This window comes from Ptiloglossa arizonensis, chromosome 5 (genome assembly GCF_051014685.1).
Source record: "Ptiloglossa arizonensis isolate GNS036 chromosome 5, iyPtiAriz1_principal, whole genome shotgun sequence".
NCBI classification, from domain to species: domain Eukaryota; kingdom Metazoa; phylum Arthropoda; class Insecta; order Hymenoptera; family Colletidae; genus Ptiloglossa; species Ptiloglossa arizonensis.
The window spans coordinates 20250299-20271517 of NC_135052.1; positions in this window are offsets into that span (position 1 = coordinate 20250299).

The window sequence follows — 21219 nt, forward strand, 5'->3', positions numbered from 1 at the left end:
TAAAATGTAATCATGACAGGACTCTATACAATGTAATCATGACACGACTCTATACAATGTAATCATGACACGACTCTATACAATGTAATCATGACAGGACTCTATACAATGTAGTCATGACAGGACTCTATACAACGTAATTATAACACGACTCTATACAACGTAACTTTGACACGATTCTATACAACGTAATTATGACACGACTCTATACAACGTAACTTTGACACGACTCTATACAATGTGATCATGACACGACTCTATACAATGTAATCATGACAGGACTCTATACAACGTAATTATGACACGACTCTATAGAACGTAACTTTGACACGACTCTATATAATGTAACCATGACACGACTCTATACAACGTTACTTTGACAAGACTCTATATAACGCAACTATGACACGACCCTATACAACACTGTCGTCTCAACACTGTTTTTCTCCTGAAAAAGAAAAGGTCCTTATCCGCTTTTACTCACTCCCATCATATATTTCTCTGCACCCTCATTCGTTCGCCAAACTTTGCCAACGCATCGACAGGCAGCCTGTCGTCAACCAACTTTTCGTTGAGCCAGGCTTCGACCCTTGTCAACTAACGCTTTCTCTTTTATTGCCCTTTTCCGGGCACGATCCTTGAAACTGTGTTCTCTTAAAGCTACGTTTTCTAAACCTATACTATTCTAAAATTATGAATCTATTCAAATAATAGATTAAATCGAGAAGGTTCAATGAGATAGTGATAAAATGGAGTTAGGAAGTGTATAATTGTATTAATTAGGGAGACTATGTTAGGTTACTACTAATATTGATGTTCCTTATAGAAAATAACGGAAGAGCAATATTGAATTTTTCGAACATTTCTGTAGCTTTAATATTTTGTGAAATATTTGTTTATTATCCAAAAGTATACTAAACTACAATCCTGCGAAATTTTACTAACAAATTTCGATTCTTGTAAAAGTTACGGCCAATCACGTAAAGCCAATTTGCGCGAGCTGGTAAAAAAAATATTTAGTCGTTGAATAAATTTAAATAAAAAAAAAAAAAACGAGGATATATAATTTGCGTTAATCTCGTTATAGCACGGGAATTTTTTTATTTCGAGAAACTTTCGAGACGAGGTTGGAATCCGATGCTCAACTTGGAATCGATATAGAAATTCGAGAAGGAAATTAAATACAAATTTGCATGCTCAAATTTCTTCGTTGTTTTATTTATAAAACAACAAAGTACATTTCTTCCACCGTTTCGGGTGACGTGACGTCATTTCGAAATTTTCTAACAAAATTTAGCAGATTTGTTTTTCCTATCAATTTCTTCTTTCTTTTCTTTTTTTAATTGTTTACAAAGTGCTCCGTCGGAGAATAGAAGTTCTACAGGCAGCGTTTTCGTTGAACAGTTTCGATGACTCTGTTCGATCGCGTCTCGTGGGACTCGCTTTCCAAACTTTTCGCCGCAATTTCGACTTGTCCCAGCCTTACTCGATGAAATATCGGATATGAAAAATGGATAAAGACAAACTACGATTTATGTCTGTCCTTTCTACACTGGAAACTCTCTATGTTTTTTCTCGAAATGTCGTCCATCGAATTTCACTCTTTTGCACATACGTGTAATTGTACATTTGCATTAATTGTATTGTATTAGTAATTGTATTAGTACAATTGCTCGGTTTACCCTTAATTTTAGCCATTTCTGTCTTTATTTCCTCGTTCCTTTAAAACGAGTAGTTATTACTAAAAGCTTATCGACACGTTCTTCTCTTATTCGACAGTATACCTACTTTTCACTATTTTGCACATGGATGTAACAAGTAATACAATTGCTCGATTTACGTCTAATTTTATCCATCCGTGTCTCTATTTTCTTCGTTTAAAATTAGCATAACTTTTCAGCAAAAGCTCATCGTGCATATTTCTCACTTGTCTGACACTACACCTACTTATTTCACTTGCAACCGATTGACGGAGAGTTCTATCGAATTTTATTCCTTTCCACTTGCGCCACAAAGAGCAGTATAATTATTCTCTTTATATCTAATTTTAGTCATCCGTACTTATACATTATTTTCCCCCGACTTTATCCCTCCTTCGGAATCGTTCTTTCTAGAAGTTCGTTGTATGTAAATATCCTTCGGTTGTCTGACACTCCTGTCGACTGTATCACAGACAGCAGGTTGACAGGGATTCCACGATATGCAAAACATTGTTTGTTCGTCCACACACTCGGAATATTTCTCTGTTTTTATTTCCATTCACGTGACAGTGCATTAACACCAGTAAAAGGAAACACTATTGTTAGAAAAATTGGGACCTGCGTGAAATTGGAAAATTCCACGAAACGAATGCAATACAAGGTATCGTGGCAAATGTAACCGAAATGTTGGCACGGTTCGGGATTATTGTATAAAATTTACGAGTATCTGCATTAAATATTGAACCCGTAACTTCACCGGTCGGAGAAATTCCTGAATATTCACGAGCGTTTAAATTACGCGCTTTCAGGGCTGAAGTTTCGCGTCTTCTTTCTCACACTTTCTTCAGAATTTTTTTCGACGATGAATAGAAATTTCAAGACATCTACACTCTCCCCCTCCCCATTTCCAGCACCCACTCCCTCCTCCCGTGTCGTCCATGTCAATGAATATGCGCTTTAATTAAAAGCCCGCGCGGTTTAATTAAAAAGATCCGACGCTTATTTAGAAATGAATTAATACCGGGACACGAGATTATTTCTTGCCTCGAGATCTTTCATGTTTCGTAAACAGTCTCAAAGGCGTTAGACTACCCTCACAGGTGAACGTGACAAAAGTCTCGACGCGTTCTTTCGACGTGAAATTAAAGAAAATTCTATCAACGGTGACGCAACAACATTCGCGCGCAATATTTTTACCAATGACGACGCTTGGTAAACGAATCTATGAAAAAGAAAAAAGCAAAAAAAAAAATTGGCGCGAACGTTCTATGTGTAATCCGAGTCAACTTTTCGCAATCCTACGTTTCGTACGAATCGATTCGAAATCAAACCGCAAACCTCGTCGCAGGACAAACAGACATGCCTCAAGAATTTCGAGCGAAATGCAACCCCCTTTCAGAGCTTTCACATATCACTTTAAGACCGCGCCATTTCCACCCTCTGCGCTCCCTCTCACCCCCCCCCTATCCCTCGTAACACAACTCGAAGTTCACTTCTCGCCCCTTCTTCCGACGCACACCAATGCACGCTGTTGCAGCGAACAAGCCAACGCGGTGTACTTAAAGGTGATCGATTAGATAGGTTTGATCACTATGTTCTTATCGAACTCAACTTCCCCATCTTCTAAGTGCAACATCAATTTCACAATGTTAGATATTTCAATGAAATAACGTTTCCATTAGATTCCTCTAACACTTTTAATTTATAAAAATCCTAACGATTAGATTTCCTTTCTTTAAGTTTGAAGTTTCCTTTTCAGTTTATTTTAATTGGTTTTATTTTAAGTTCTTTCACGAATAACGTCTCGTTATCATAGAGATGCACAAATAGATAATATTAATAAATTTAATAATATTAATTATTATTGGTATAGCTATTTCGAGAATAAGAAACGTGTGAAAATACAATTTTCCCACTCGAAGGACTAAAAATTAAATTTGTACTAGAATCTTATCGATAGATATTAATCATTTACAATAATGTTGCATAGATTAGATTTTTCAGGTCTCTGTATCACCAGTGATATGATTAAATTCTCTTTTAGAAGTTCGTATGTGTCTCTTCTTCTTAATCAGATGATTTTTGCTTCAGTTCATAATGTATGTACGTATACTTTGAATTGCATTGGTATATTTTGCATTTAAATTTGATATTATCCCGAAGGGAGCCTTCAACATAGCTTGAAACACGTTTATCTTTTTTGCTTTAATAATCAAACACTACTATATTTTCTTTTCATTAGAAAATAAGTTTGTTGTTACCTTTACCTGTTCAAGCATTGAATAGGACTCAACTAAAACCTTGTAATAGAATAGAGACTGTGTTTAGATGCAATTGATATATTTGTATTTGAAATTAATATACTTTGTGTACTCGAATCAAAGATACGTTTACGAACAGTTTGGTGGTTTACTGAGACGTACGACTGTCACATGGATGTATAGAAAAATTAAATAAAGCTCGATATCAATTCAATTGCAATTCACAAGACAACAGAAACGAAACAAGGACGCAGACCAGTGGACAAAATCTCTCATGGACGATTCTTCTATGCCTTAACCCTTTCAATGTCACCAGCCAATATATCGATCCACGCCTTATATACGACAACTGTTATGGACAGATCTATCAACCGCACTTTTTTTTCGAAATATGTCAGCAAACACATTAAAAGTTCTTATCCGAAAACACGAACTCCATACGTTACGCACACGAACAAAATTCCACGTATGTACCAACGCATGCAGTGATACAGTACTTAAGAGAACGTTGATATGTGAAATGGATATCCATCACGTTCTTCTGAAGGCCACGAGGCTGAAAATAAGTTAAACGAAGCACTATGCGCACAGATAAAAAAAAAAAATACAGACGTGAATTGAAACAAAATTATCGAATAATTATTTATTCGTTAATCTATTATACACGAATAAGTTCTTATTCGAATGAACTTTTATTCGAATTATCTTTTATCCGTTTTGGACAAATGCTGTAAATAACGAATAATGGTTGTTCGAAAGAGTTATTACAATGAATGAAACAGTTTTATGTAGTGAAGATATCTATCCAGGTTATCTGGATAAAAGTTTAATCGAGGTTATTTTAGTAATAACCAGATAATCCGGATAATCTAGATTGCTCTTTTTAGATAAATCTGGATAAATATCTCCGTTGCATAAAACTGTTCCATTACAGCTTTGATAGTAGATTATATAGTTGTCTCAAAGTCACGATAATTGGTGTCTGGTTGTTTGAATTCGAGCAATGCTACAAGAATTTCAACAAATACATTTTATTAATACTGGAACTTACTTCAATTCTCGTTCAGCATCATAACACAAAATTTGAGAATCGATACCTATCAATATTAATAAATATAACGGAGCAGTTTTATTGCGTGTTTCGACTTATAGTAATGCTCGCTTTCAGGTGCCATTATTTAATTCACTTGAAAGCGAGGTAGGTAATGATTTTTACCACGAACGTCTCGTTCTTGAATCAGTGGTAAAAATTATCACTTGAATACAGGAATTAACTTTACATTTAGTCACTTGATTCTCTATTTCCGGTATTATGGTTACATAATCATCCCCAATCTAACCTGTCATCATCATCTAAACCTAATACACGACAAAAATATTCTATACCTAATTTCCATAGGGAAACAAATTGATACCAGTTGATAATCACGTCCAATTAATTCGAAAGAAATAGCAATATAATAACATTCTAAAAACGTATAGTATTTCCATGGGTTGAGAAGCATTATTCTACAGATGTTTGTGATATCATTAGGGCACTACTATTCCCAACCTAACCTATCATCGTCAACATCCAGACCTAACAAAAATATTCCATACCTACAATACGACAATCACGTTCAATTAATTCGAAAGAAACATAAATATAATAAAATCCTAAATATATATATATTTCCATGACTTGAGAAACACTGTTCTACAAATATTTTCGATATCATTAGGACATTACCATTCCCAACCTAACCTACCATCATCATTCAGACCTAACACGTGACAAAAATATCCCAGACCTAACCTCCATAATTTAAAAAAAATAGAAATATCCTAAAATTCTAAAAAAATATATTTCCATGGCTTGAGAAACACTGTTCTACAGATATTTTCGATATCATCGGGACACAACCATCCCCAACCTAACCCATAATCGTTAACATCCATACCTAACAAAAATATCCCAGACCTAACCTCAACCAAGAAAACGATCACGCCCAATTAATTCGAAAGAAACATAAATATTCTAAAATTCTAAAAAAATATATTTCCATGATTTGAAAAACACTGTTCTACAGATATTTTCGATATAATCGGGACACAACCATTCCCAACCTAGCCCATCATCGTCAACATCCTAACAAAAATATCCCACACCTAACCTCAGAAAGGAAACGATCACGCCCAATTAATTCGAAAGAAACATAAATATTCTAAAATTCTAAAAAAATATATTTCCATAGCTTGAGAAACACTGTTCTACACATATTTTCGATATCATCGGGACACAACCATCCCCAATCTAGCCCATTATCGTCAACATCCTAACAAAAATATCCCAGACCTAACCTCAGCAAGGAAACGATCACGCCCAATTAATTCGCAAGAAACAAATATCCTAAAATTCTAAAAAAATATATTTCCATAGCTTGAGAAACACTGTTCTACACATATTTTCGATATCATCGGGACACAACCATCCCCAATCTAGCCCATTATCGTCAACATCCTAACAAAAATATCCCGCACCTAACCTCAGTAAAGAATCGATCACGCCCAATTAATTCGAAAGAAACATAAATATTCTAAAATTCTAAAGAAACATATTTCCATGGCTTGAGAAACACTGTTCTACACATATTTCGATATCATCGGGACACAACCATCCCCAACCTAGCCCATCATCGTCAATATCCTAACAAATATATCCCACACCTAACCTCAGCAAGGAAACGATTACGCCCAATTAATTCGAAAGAAACATAAATACCCTAAAATTCTAAAAAAAATATATTTCCATAGCTTGTTCTACAGATATTTTCGATATCATCGGGACACAACCATCCCCAACCTAACCCATAATCGTCAACATCCACACATAACAAAAATATCCCCAGACCTAACCTCAGCAAAGAAAACGATCACGCCCAATTAATTCGAAAGAAACATAAATATTCTAAAATTTTAAGGAAACATATTTCCATGGCTTGAGAAACACTGTTCTACACATATTTCGATATCATCGGGACACAACCATCCCCAACCTAGCCCATCATCGTCAACATCCTAACAAAAATATCCCACACCTAACCTCAGCAAAGAAAACGATCACGCCCAATTAATTCGAAAGAAATAGAAACGTAGCGAGACACGGCGAAACGAAAGCCTCTCCTCGTTCCAGCACGCGCACGCCACTCGAGGTGGTGTGTTGTGCACGACACTCGGATACTTGCACCGGAGTCAACGAGTGAGGCTCCCCCTCGCCTTGGATTTTTTTCCCGCCGTCGTGGCGAATTTCGTTCCGTCCACAGAGGCGGTCGAGTGGCCGGAAGAGTGAGGATCGGGACTTGGAGTGCTCTTCCGGGTTGTTATAATTAATACGACCCCATCGATCTCGGGGCCGTGGCTTTATCGCCGGGCGAGCTACTTTTCTTCTCGTCGTTTCCCGCGGTTTCGCGTGGTCCGCGAATTTCTGGCGATCTCCACCAATCCAACCCCCTTTACACCACCACCACCCTTCCCTACCGCGCGCACGAAAGGTCAATGGGCCGTGGTGGTGGGCAGGGGGTTAGGTGGAGTTCGAGATGGTCGAAATCTGGGGCAACGCGTGCAAGGGGCGCCGCGTCTAACTAATTCATACATTAATTCCGAGGGGGTAATCGAGGCAATGGCTCCCGAGACGCGGCGAGTCAGGTTTCGGTCGTTAGGGAGAAACCTGGAAGGCTCGGGATACCCCTCCCTACCTGGTTCGTGACATTCCGTAAGTTTCGAGAAGCACGTGACGCGATTAAACTAATCACCGACGGAAATTCAGTGGCAAAGTTTATTACTCCGGCCAGGGTCAGCTGGAAACTCGCGACGTAACCGTAAGCGGAATCGCAGCACCGCGGATGGAAAATTGAATCGTATCCCGTTCGAGATACCGGACCGAAATCTCATTGTTCGATTGTTTGTTGTCGAGAGGAGAAACCACCACCTACGGGGGAGGGATGAACAGGTCACGGGAGAACGACGGACCGAATTGTGAGACAGAAATGGGACATTTGTTGCGAAACGGAGTACACGATTTTGACCAAATGTTTATCGTATCTTTTATTTAGAGTAAAGGCACGTATACAGGGTGTCACGGTTTTTTCACGTCGAATGAAGAGGTTAGAAGAAGGAGAAAATTTTTCGTACGTGAAGTTTGCAAATTAACTGTTATTTTATTTACTTGTTTTTGTAATGTATTGTTCGTTAATCAAGTGTGGTCCTTCGATGGATCCACTCACAGAAATCGTTATATTTTTTCCAAGAGGAAATTCTATCTGACACGTCTACTATCTGAGAAGTGAAATATGTATATTTATATATACATTAAGTTATGTATATACATTTGTATTTGCATAAAATTTCTTTTTGAAAAAGTCTAAAATCGGTACAATTAAAACAAGGATGGAATTTTCTAAGGAAATTTTGATTCTGAGCAGAAATTACAGCCAATCGCGCGGGTTTCTCGTTCCACTCGATCACAATGTGAGAATCTTTAATATCGTAGCAACGCTATTAGTTCGTTACCGTGTCTTGGTTCGCTGTACCAAAGAATTCAGTATTAAAATATACCAGCTAGTCGTCTACATAATTTATACATAATATTTATAGAGGTAATTCCGCGGATGCGATAAAATTCTTACTTCACTTCCAACGGAAGATCGATGGAGGGAATCTATTAAGATTTATGGATGAATTTTTCACCTTTGTTGCCTTATCTACTAGACACTTCGTACCTGGTCTCCTCACCTCTTCAACCTGATCCCTGCCCCGCTCCCCCGTAGCACTCCACTAATGCCAATCTCACTCGTTCATAGTCATCCCCACCCTCCGCTCCCTATGATCGTACAATTAAATTTCAGGCTTCGTTCTCCAATATATCTTCTCGTAATTACAATTCCCTTTCTACGGAAATACGTACCCTTCGACCTACTCCACATTTAAACGGTTCGCCGGATCCACTACCCTTCACCGTTTAATTTAACTTCTGCCGGATCTTCCGTCCAACGGAACTCGAGTTTTATATATTTTGTGCGTGTATCTTTGAGGTTAGGTTCGAAAACAGCCTTTGGCCGTACCTTGCTTTTGTGCAATTACAATGTTTCAGAAGTTTCTTTTGCGAGAAATTGCCACGTCCACTCGTTTACGATTTGTACGAAGACACACTTTTCGTAAGATAATTAAACAAATTGAATAACATTAGACGACGTTGTAACGTAACAAACCTCGTTCCATTCTTTTCGAATTGCTCGAAACAGTGAATTGTCATAGATGTAAATATAAATAATGTAGACTTGTACTCGATCTTTATAGGAGCCTTTATGGGACACGGATTAACGAATAGCCTCTGGCCGGATTAACGAATAACCGGTTAATCCGAAAATATGAACGATAATACGTAATCCAGCACCTAGAAATTTAGTAAGATGGAAAATAAAATTAACGACCGATTGCAAAGAAAACTATTACTAATACAACTATATATAAATGTGACGTTTACTTTTATTTCTGTCATTTTTCATGTAAAAAAAAAAGTATTAAAACAAACATAATCGGGAATGTACCATACTCAGATCTCCGTTTTTTATTCACAAAAAAATCGTACAATTTCACTTTCAATTTTCAAAAAACAGATGCATCAATTTTTCGTAAAATTGTGTACAGAAAACGCACCCCTTTAGCGATCGTTCGATGCTAAATCCCCGTTAAATCGAACATCGATTTGAAAACTGCGCGAATTAGAATTCTCCTTTAAAAAAAAGAAAAAAAAGAAAGAAAAAGAAGAAAAAGTGGATTCGGTCGCGTAAACGTCGTTACATCGTTAATGCTCTCGGGATCGATAATTGAAGGGGCAGGGGGGTAGGTGACGAAAAAAAAAAAGAAGAAAAATAGGATTCCGATATTTGGACGTATCCCCGATGGAAATGTAGCCCCGAGTTTCGAGAATTTTTCGAGCTGCGCGGCATTTTGTAAATAATGATTCATGACCGCGAGCTGCGCGTTGTTTTCGACAGGGCAGGTATTTTCCGTAGATTTATCGCCACGAAGAAGTTCAGATCCGACTTTTAACAGGGCGTCGTATTTTACAGGAAATTTTTAACGTTCGCCGGTAATATCGTCACCGAACCGGAATTTATAACGTTAAGGGTAGAGGGGTAGGTGATGGAGGAGCAGAAGGGGAAGGAAGATTCCGTTGTCAGCGGGGGAATTGCATTTCACCCTGAATTATCACGATTGCGTTAAATTATCGACGTTTCGCGTGGTACGGTCCTCGTAAAAAAGCTTATTCATATTTAAACGCGTAATCTGCCGAGTGATTCGTCCGCCATGATTCCCAGTCGAATCGTCGAATTTTATCCCCTGTGGAAACACTATTTTCCACGCGAGCGTTCCGAATCCGGCTGTTCGGGTGCTGATTACTTTGGCCAGATAAAATTGCTATAATTTATGGCCGATCCGCGGATCCACAGTGGTAATAGTTGTCGCGAGAATCTCAGAAGCGCGGCTCGCGAGATCTCGGATAGTTTAAGGTTCACGGGGTACATTTTGCACTGTTCGAAGGATTCTAGTCAAGTTAAGACGAGGGGGGTGCGACAATAATAATGTATTATTTTTTTTTTTGGTAATTCTGTACGTGCAAATCGAAAGTGTGGTACTATTGCTTTACGAGATAATTCGATTCCGGAGATTTAATGTAAATAATTACGTATATAATTAGAGTTTATTTTATTAGAATTAAGTTGTATTTGATGAAGCTTTTGCAATTTTAATAAAATTTGTACAAATGAGAAAGTTACAAAAGTATAATTTACTCTATTAAAAGTATAACTATTACGTTGCGAAATTATCGCGTTTATAATGTATAAAATGTATATATATGTGCACATATGTATATGTATCTATATCTATACCTACAATTTTATATATATATATATATCTTATGTATATGTTTTGATATACATAGATAAGAGAAAGAAATTGGAAAACCACAAATATTGAACGAATCAAGACAAGATAAAATGTGAACACAGTACAAGTGGATTAATGGTTAAATACGTTCGTGCAATAAAAGAGAAAATAAACGAAGCAGTGACAAAAGAATAAACAAGGAAAAACATGTACAAATTAAAATCAGTAAGTAAGTACAAGTGTATGTGAACGAAGAAAATGAAGAAAGAAACAAACAAGCAAGCAAAAAAGAAAATGGTCCCTAGTATTGATCATTGGCTATCAGTTGCCAGTTGATCACTACCCATTGAACATCCAATCTTTCATTCCTCTAAGAATTTAACATCCGATCTTTCGTTCTTCTAAGAATGAACGTCGTATCTTTCATTACTTTAAGAATCGAACGTCCGATCTTTCATTCTTCTAAGAATCGAACGTCCGACTTTTCATTCTTCTAAGAATTGAACGTCCGACTTTTCGTTCTTCTAAGAATCGGAGATCCGATCTTTCGTTCTACTAAGAATCGAACATCCGATTTTTCGTTCTTCTAAGATTCGAACGTCCGATGTTTCATTGATCTAAGAATCGAACGTCCGACTTTTCCTTTTTCTAAGAATCGGACATCCGATATTTCCATTATTCTAAGAATCAAACGTCCGATATTTCATTCTTTTACAAATCGAACGTCCGATCTTTCGTTCCGCTAAGAATTTAACATTCGATCTTTCATTCCTCTAAGAATCGAACGTCCAATCTTTCGTTCTTCTGAGAATCGAACGTCCGATCTTTTATTGCTCTAAGAATCGAACGTCCGACCATTCATTTTTCTAAGAATTGAACGTCCAATCTTTCATTCTTTTCAAAATTGAACGTCCGATCTTTCATTCCTTTCAGAATTGAACGTCCAATCTTTCATTCTTCTAAGAATCGAACGTCGAATCTTTCGTTTCTCTATGAATCGAACGTCCGATCTTTCGTTCTTCTAAGAATCGAACGTCCGATCTTTCATTGCTCTAAGAATCGAACGTCCGACCTTTCAATAGTCTAAAAATCGAACATCCGATCTTTCGTTTTTCTAAGAATCCAACGTCCAATCTTTCATTGCTCTAAGAATCGAACGTCCGACCTTTCATTCTTCTAAGAATTGAACGTCCAATCTTTCATTCTTTTCAGAACTGAACGTCCGATCTTTCATTCCTTTCAGAATCGAACGTCCAATCTTTCATTCCTCTAAGAATCGAACGTCCACTCTTTCGTTCCTCTAAGACTCGAACATCCGATCTTTCGTTCCTCTAAGACTCGAACATCCGATCTTTCGTTCCTCTAAGAATTGAACGTCCAACCTTCCATTCTTCTAAGAATCGAACATCTAATCTTTCGTTCCTCTAAGACTCGAACATCCAATCTTTCGTTCCTCTAAGACTCGAACATCCAACCTTTCGTTCCTCTAACACTCGAACGTCCGAGCGGCACGCCTCTCCTTATCCAAAACGAACCGTTCCCAAAGTACCGGAAGTTTCCGTTCGTCTTCGCGTCGCGACTAGTATAAGCTCCGTGTTTCAACGACCCCGTCCGAAACAACAGTTCCACGGTGGATCCGGCAACAGAGATCTCTCAAAGGGTGGTCCTCCGTCGCGACGATAATGGAGCCCCGGGCGCGCCGGAACGAACGACTTTCGCCTGACTTTTCAACCCCTTGACGGACGAGAGGGGTGGAGTACCGAATGCTTAAGCGGCCTCCTGATTGATTAAGCCCCGGCGAACACTATCGCCGCTTGGCTCGCGTGAATTTTTAATGAGAATCCCCGGCTACGAACAAGCCCCCGGCCGACTTCCGAGTAGCGCGATCGGCTTTCAAGATGATACTTCCATACCCCGCGTTAGACGGGGCCAGGACCCCCCGTGGCCGGAGGGGGGCGAAAAAAAGACACGAGAGGAGTGCTCGAGTCTCTTTGTTCGCGATGAATGCCATCCTCCCCGCCCCCACCTCCCTTGAACGACTCGTGGAACAGGTGCCCCGAGCTCGTGGATCTTCCTTCAATTACACGTGTCTGCAACTTCCTTTCTCGATCCTTCGTGCAACTCGTTCGTGGTATTCGGGAGATTGTGGAAACACCGTGCGATAGATTTTCACACGTCTAGGATCATCCACTACGGTTTGACGCGGTTGGACGTTGTTGCAGCGTTGTAAACCGTTTGTGAGAGTCACAGGGTGCTCGATGAGTTTCGTTGTTCGATAAGAAATGGAGTTAGGTCTGGGTTAGGTCTAGTTTATTAGGTTCTTTTTTCTATTTTAATGAAGATTATATTACTTTTGGGTGAACATGTGTGAAGTTTCATATGGATCTGTCGATTCGTATATTTACAGTTGTTCAATGTGGAAGTGTCGTAGTATTTTTTACGATGGAAAAAATGAGAAAACTTATTGAACAAGCTGGTATGTACGAACTATCTTCGGTCGATTAGAATTTTAATTTTACCTAATTGGTGACTACGATCGACTGTGACCATAACCTGGGTTCTTGGACAGCTGGAAAACATCTCTAAAGCAATTAAGAATTTTTCCACGACTTTCTCGATTTATTAATACCATTTCCAAGAACTGCAGCTCGACAACTGACAAAAAATTTCTACCTCACAAATTTTGTTCACAATTATTTCCACTTTCCACACACACCCAACGTATAAACTAGCTAACACTCGCGAGAAGATTCATTGCGGAAAGATTCCAAATTTTTCTCCAAATAAAGCAATCAATTTTCTTTTCTAATAATAGAAAGTTCGTTTTAAAGTTTCAAAGATTTGCATTGGGTTTTCACTTAGCGAACATTCATTCATTCTACAAAAAAAAAAAAACATTCCTAACGTAGTATTCCGTGACAGTCGTTCGATCAATGTAGTCATAAACGTGAATTTTGTAATACATTTGTACAGAACCCGGAAGTCCGTTCCAATCGTTCAAGTGTGACTAAACGCGCATCGTACAACCGATACAAATTACTTAATTTTACTTCCAACGAATCTCGATATCGTGAATTTGATCTTCGAGAGGCACCGTCGACGAGACACTCCAACTTGAACATTTCTCACCGTCCAGTACACGTCCACGGACGTGTCACTGTGCGTAATTATTCGAACCACCGTTGGAAAACCGAGGGAACTCGAAACGGTTACAGACCCGCGCGGCCTGAAATCACTTCACTTTTACTCGGCGGATTGAAAGCAATTACCGTATCGATTTCGGTATTTTCGAAACAGTCATGAAGAACCGTTACCGAGAAAAGTGAACACATCGATTCCAGTTACGATACCGGGGTTCTATAGCGGGACCATGCCTCGGTTCCACAAGGGTTCCAGCGTCAGTTCGCTGGAGAACGAAACTGTTCAAACTGGGTCGACGAGTGCATTCGAGTGGTATTCGCTCTTTAGATTTTCAAAATTTTTCTCCAAATAAAGTAATCAATTTTTCTTTTCAATAATAGAAAGTTTTAAAGTTTAAACATCCGTTGGGAGTGGATTTGCATTTTTTTTCGAACGAGAATCAAAGGATTGTTTTGTACATCGATGAGTGTATTTATACATTGAAAAGTTACCCGTGAAGTGTCTACAAAATGTACGAAGTTACATGTAGAATGTTAATTTGTAGAAAGTTACGTTTGCGTGGAAGGTTCTGTATGTAGAAAATTAAACAACAATTGATCGTTGAGGTAACAGTTGGCCATGTTATTTTGCAAGTTGTGTGGTCTATTCTTCGATGGACCATCTGAGATTGCATCTTCGATTTTTTCGTAAATATTCAATTTTTTATCGTTTGCAGAATTATTCGAAATTCGAGGTGGTTGTAGTGGATAATTATTGAAACTTTGAATATAGCACCAACGGTGTCGTTGCTCGAAGGACCACAAGAACGATATGGGAGTTTGGTTGATTTTAGAACGTTCATTGTATCGATAAGCAACAAACAGGTAATTACGATAATTCGACTTAAAATAACTGTAAATTGAGTTTAATTGCTCTTCGAAGTAATTATGAATTGATTAAACGATGGAGCCTGATTGCAATCTGAAACAGTATGAAGCCTGATTGCTTCTAAAACTAAGCTGACAGCTTAACTGACGAACTATTTGAAGCCTGATTGCTTCCAGGTTCTCAAAGAAAGAGATTTCAACGCTGCTCGAAATACTTAGAACGTGTACGCATATAACCGAGGGAAGTTATTATTTGCACTGGAATAGTTTCTGAAATCTACCTCGAGTCTGGCGAAGATTTCTAAATTTTCTTCGCGTTCTTTCACATTCTAAGAAAATTTTCTGACAATTTTAACCCCACTGGTATTATCAAAAAAAAAAAATAATATCGACAAGTGCAGACTAGAAAAAGTAGAACCTAATCAACTCTGATAGGTATTCTTAAAAAAAAAAAGAAATATATTCTTCGAGAGACTCCAACGATAAATTAAATTTCAAGTAACGAAACTCGATACCAAAGTTTTCAAATATTCTTCGAGTAATCACAATTTATTACCAATTACATCGATTCTCCGTTCATCATTATATAGGTTACCCTTCTATGGATATAATTGTCGTATTATTGGCACTATGTTCGTGATGTAACAATGTCGATAAAATGAATGCAATTATACCTTTTCGCTATTGTCCCTCCACCAAAGATACGAATTAATTAAATACGATAAGTTCTGTAATTAAAACGAGGATATTTCGAGTCCAGGGTACACGTGTATATTTACATTCGGATATAAATACACTGTTGCGAAGCATACTGTGCAATTATTCGCGTCCCTCACAATTCCCTGCTAAATTTAAAGGGTCGGAGTTTCTTTATTAGAGGCTGTCGTATCTTCGAAGACCGAGATTTCACGTTCGATCTACCCGTGAATATCATTGGCCAATCAAATAGCTCCCCTTTAATCCGTCCAATGAAATTAGAACGCTCACTCGACTCTGATCTTACGATATCCGTGATCCGTATTTGTTGTTAATTTACGAACGAACGCGACGCAACTGATTTTTGAAAGAAAATACTTTTCTCCATTTAAACTGAAGAAATTACCCAATAAAAAAACAGCTTGTGCGAAAACGTCACTAGAAATTTTGGGAAAAGATTGATAATCTGTAAAAAAAACCAAAATGGTCATTTGGAAGATACCTTATTCCATTATTAACTCCCAAATGTGTACTTTCAAATAAAAAAAGAAATATGAAGATTACTTGAACCGTTTGAGTTTTATTGAAAAAGTAAATCGACCGGTGATGATTGGGACGTCTATATACTTCTCACGAATTCTTCTCTCGCATACCATCGCTCCGAAACGAAATTACAGACGTTTCTCTCCGACAAGATTAAACGATCATTGTTCCCTGTTATCCAAATATCGTTTATTTTTTTCTTTTTCTACGTTCGTTAATAGAAATTGTCACGAGTCCTTTCACGCGATCCAGATGAAATTTCGCTTAATGCGGTTTCGTGAAAATTTCCTTTCGAAGAAGGGGAGAGCGCCGAGTTTACACACAAAGGGCGTGTTGAACCCGGTGCACAGAAACTTCGTCGTCTTTGTCGCGGCAGCATCGGTGAAACGCTGAAAGCTCGCCCGACATCGGTGAAACGAAACGTCGATGTTTGGCCTGCGAAGTATCAAAATATTTGCGCCTTCGTCGAGTCGAAGTTCCACGGGACGGTTCGGAACTCCGATAACTCGCAGCTCTACGCGCCGCGTTATTAGTAATCGAGGTGTGGGAAAAACGCTGACAACTTTGAACGGGCTGACGAAACCAACTGCATCTGTTTCGCCTACGCCTGTACGCGATGCAAACGTGAATTCGCGCGTTAAATGTCGACCGTGTTTCCTCTGTGAGTTTTCATACGCGAACTGTCGCGAATACGTTCTACGATTATTTTCGGTGTTCGTTCGAATTAAATAAATTGAATTCATTGGGCTGGCTGGTAAGTTTAGTTCAAAAGAACGGTGTAGTAAAATATTTTGTAGTATTTTTTAATAATGTTTTGTGGTATTTTGACGCGATGAGAAATCTTTGAAGTGTTAGCAGGGTGTTGGAAAAAATGGTGTAGCTAAATATTTTGTAGCATTTGTTAATAATATTTTCTGATATTTTGTTGCGATACGCAATCTTTGAAGTGTTATCACGGTGTACTAAAATATTTTGTAGTATTTGTTAATAATATTCTGTGATATTTTGACGCGATAAGAAATCTTTGAAGTGTTAGCAGGGTGTTGGAAAAAATGGTGTAGCTAAATATTTTGTAGCATTTGTTAATAATATTTTCTGATATTTTTTTGCGATACGCAATCTTTGAAGTGTTATCACGGTGTACTAAAATATTTTGTAGTATTTGTTAATAATATTCTGTGATATTTTGACGCGATAAGAAATGTTTGAAGTGTTAGCAGGGTGTTGGAAAAAATGTTGTAGCTAAATATTTTGTAGCATTTGTTGATAATATTTTCTGATATTTTGTTGCGATACGCAATCTTTGAAGTGTTAGCACGGTGTTCGAAAATATTTCGTAGTATTTGTTAATAATATTTTGACGCGATACACAATCTTTGAAGTGTTAGCACGGTGTTGGAAAAAATGATGTATTCAAATGTTTTGTAGTATTTGTTAATAATATTTTGCGATATTTTTTCTCGTAATACACAATCTTCGAAGTGTTAGCACGGTATTGGAAAAAATGATGCACTAAAATGTTTAGTAGTATTCAATAATAATATTTTGTAACATTTTGGTAAGATATGAAATTCTTGGTACATTATTAAGAATGTTTGTTAAACTCTGTCTTTCTAGTACGAGCAATATAAAGGTATTGACTTTTTAAAATTTTTGATCAATAAGTGTCTAATAGTGGAAGTGGTAAAAATTGCACAAGATTGGTCGTTAAGAACAAAAGTTGTTACTCTAAGGGAAAAGTAAAAGAAGATTCCTAACTTCCTTTGCATATACGTGATGTTTTTAAAGGCCAGATAATATTTAACAATTTTCGTGAAGTTACTCCTCCTCGTATAATTCTAGAATCTCCATGTAATAATTTTTACGATCTTCTTTCAAAGAGATTAGAGTTATGTCAACCTTACCGACATTAATACATTTCTTCTTACTTTTGTATGATAATTTCCAAAACGATGATTCTTTATTACAATATCTCCCTCCTCTTTTCAAAATACTAGCTGTACCGACAATAAACCGACACACTTGGACAGAATTGTTTCCAGTATATACAAAATTCATTACAGTTTGTAATGCATTTAAAAAATTCACAGTCTTTCGTCGGTACAAGATAAACACACACACAATACACATATCGATCCACCATTTACCATCTTATAAATACCTTCGATTCGATACTTCGATAAGAAACTTATTAAAATACTTCAAACGGTATCAATTCAAAAGTTTCCAAAACACCAGAATTTATCTACCGTTAAATATACAACTTGTCACTCGCGTTTCAGGAAGTATTTACGTAAACACGTCGAAAAATAAAAGGAAAGTGAAGTGTTATAAAAACACGAAACGCTGTTATAAAAACGTAACCTCGTTTACGGTGAGCGTCTTAAGGAAGCGTGACAAGCCAGTCAGTGTGTCGAGTCATTAAGAATAATTAAAAGTTTTACCATGTTCTCGATTTATTTCCTCGTACAATGTCCAATCGCACCTTCGGTTACGAAACACACCACGCGGTGGCATTTTAACTCACCGTTAAGAATTGCAGACGTATTTCTTTCGTTGCGGCCCCACTTCGATAACTTCCGTTTCCGTTGTTCACGGTCCTGCGAGCCCGGCGAACACACTCCAGACAATGCGCAACGTTCCGTGTGCCGCTGGAGCCGCGATCACGCTACAAGATGGAGGCGTTTATACAACAATAACGCGCCCGTATCGCGATTCACGGCACGGTCATTACTCAAGTCGCGTACAAGTGTTTCGCGATGGTAACGGAAATTTTCACGATCGTCTTCGCGCGTGGAAAAACGGTTTTCCACGCGCGCGCCGATCGCGTTTAGAATCGACGCGGACGCGCGGGTTTTTCTTTTTTTTCTTTTTTTTTTCTTTTTCTTTACTTTACGATCGTACACGTCTGTCTTCGTTGTTTCCGATTGGAAGAACAAGGAAAAAAGACACGATCGCGCGGTGAAAAATTGCACGTGTGCATCGAGCCTTAAACTGCATTCTGCAGAGAAGCGAAGAATAAGAAATGACATCGATCGGGTGATATTTGAAAAATAATTTCTTTCCGTGATTTTTGAGGCACGAAGTGAAATTTGGGGGGTATTGTGTTGGTTGATTCTCGTTGGACGAAAGTTTTTTCATGGTAATGAAGACACATTTGGAGAGAAATAATTTTTTGGAAGATTCTTCTTTTTTTGAATGCTACTCGAGGTGATAAATTGCACGTGTGCATCGATCCTCAAACTGCATCCTGCAGAGAAGCGAAGAATAAGAAATGACATCGATCGGGTGATATTTGAAAAATAATTTTTTTTCATGATTTTTGAGGCACGAAGTGAAATTTGGGGGGTATTGTGTTGGTTGATTCTCGTTGGACGAAAGTTTTTTAATGGTAATGAAGAAAAATTTGGAGAGAAATAATTTTCTACAGTATTTTCCGTTAAATGAAGTATAGTGACGTTTTTTACCAAGCTCTGAAAAGAGTGCATAGCTTCTTCATTGTTCTGTTAATTATTACTATAGTGTTTTTATTTTAACATCGATCTTATTAATCACCACCTATTTCACCATGACCCAAACACTTATAGTTTACAGTTTAGAACGGTTTACTATCACTTTATATTATATTTACAACTATCAAAGGCAGACTCATTACTGAGAGAAATAAAAAAGGAAAAAAACAGACGTATAAATTTCTCTGTAGGTTTTCAATTTTTTCCAAAATCATTCTAGCCGACATTTTTCTTTCTTTTGCCCCTATCGATCGAGATTAGACATAAAACAAATAGAAAAATTGCAAGCCACATATTTCCAACAGTTATAAAATGTTATAAAAAAAAACATACACCCCACCTTAGTACGATACAGATTAAATACGATTTTCATTATTGAGATAAACAACACTTATCCGTCGAATCGACATCTTACTCTACCCTTCGTTTTCTTTTCATCCTTCGTTCGTCCTTCATTTAGAACGCAGCTTTCCTCTCCATAATTCCAGAGAACTCGTGTCCTCCATGGGGCATTAAAAAGCGTGGCAATCGAAACGATTCCGAAAGCGATCCGTTCTCTCTGCAAGCTGCATTTTCAATCTCGTTTATTTCATCAAATTGTATACCCCCGATTGAAATCGTTTCGAATCGTTTCTCTTCCCCTCTGTCGACGCGAGATTGTTTCTTTGTCGGTTCGTTTTTTCTTCCTTTCTTTTTTTTTCTTTTTTTTTTTTTTAAATTTTAATCAAAGTGACTCCGCTCTCGAGGCTATCGGCGCGCATACATTTCGTTCGTAATTGCGGTCATATTCACGAAAGTGTATCGTTCCAGGATCCTCGTTCGAGCTTGCGAGCTTTTGTCGCGAATTTGGCCAACACCGACAAACTTTCGCTCGTCTCTGATTCATTGTTCGTTCGTTCGCGGTTTCTTCAACCGATCGATCGTTTCTATTCACGATTCCACGTTCCGGGAAACATTGTACATTTACTGTATTTTTCTTTCTTTTTCTCCCCTCCCTGGTTTCAGATCTTCCCCTCCTCTCTGCGTATTTTTTCCTTTTCCTCTTTTATTTCGTATCGGTGGTTTAACCTCGCGGTGACTGCAGATATCGATTATCAGCTACGTGGCAGTATGTTGACCTTCTTGTGCATATTCTTCGTCCACCTGTCTCTTCGCAACCCTTACTTTTTTCGCATTTACACGAACCGATTCCCCTCGCGCGTAAGTTTCTCTTTTATTCTACGTCTGTTCCAATTCGCATCCTAGGTTACATCAATCCTCGTTCACGTTTCTTTCCTTCTTTGGAATTCTTTCTCGCCAGACAGTGCACGACTTATCCCCCTCTACCAATCGTACATCCAAATACCATGATTCATTCTCCATCGTTCTGTTTCTCGCGTTACTATGACCCATGATTCGTTTCTTTAATTGACCCTTTGGCACTTCGAACGCTCAGTTCATTATTAAACACGACTAACGACTCTCCACGTTACTCTCAATCTTGCTTTTCTTGCTGTTATTTTTTTATTTTTACCTCGATAGCTTTTGTTCGTGAACTTTGTGTTCCACTGTGTTACCTTCTTACAGTATT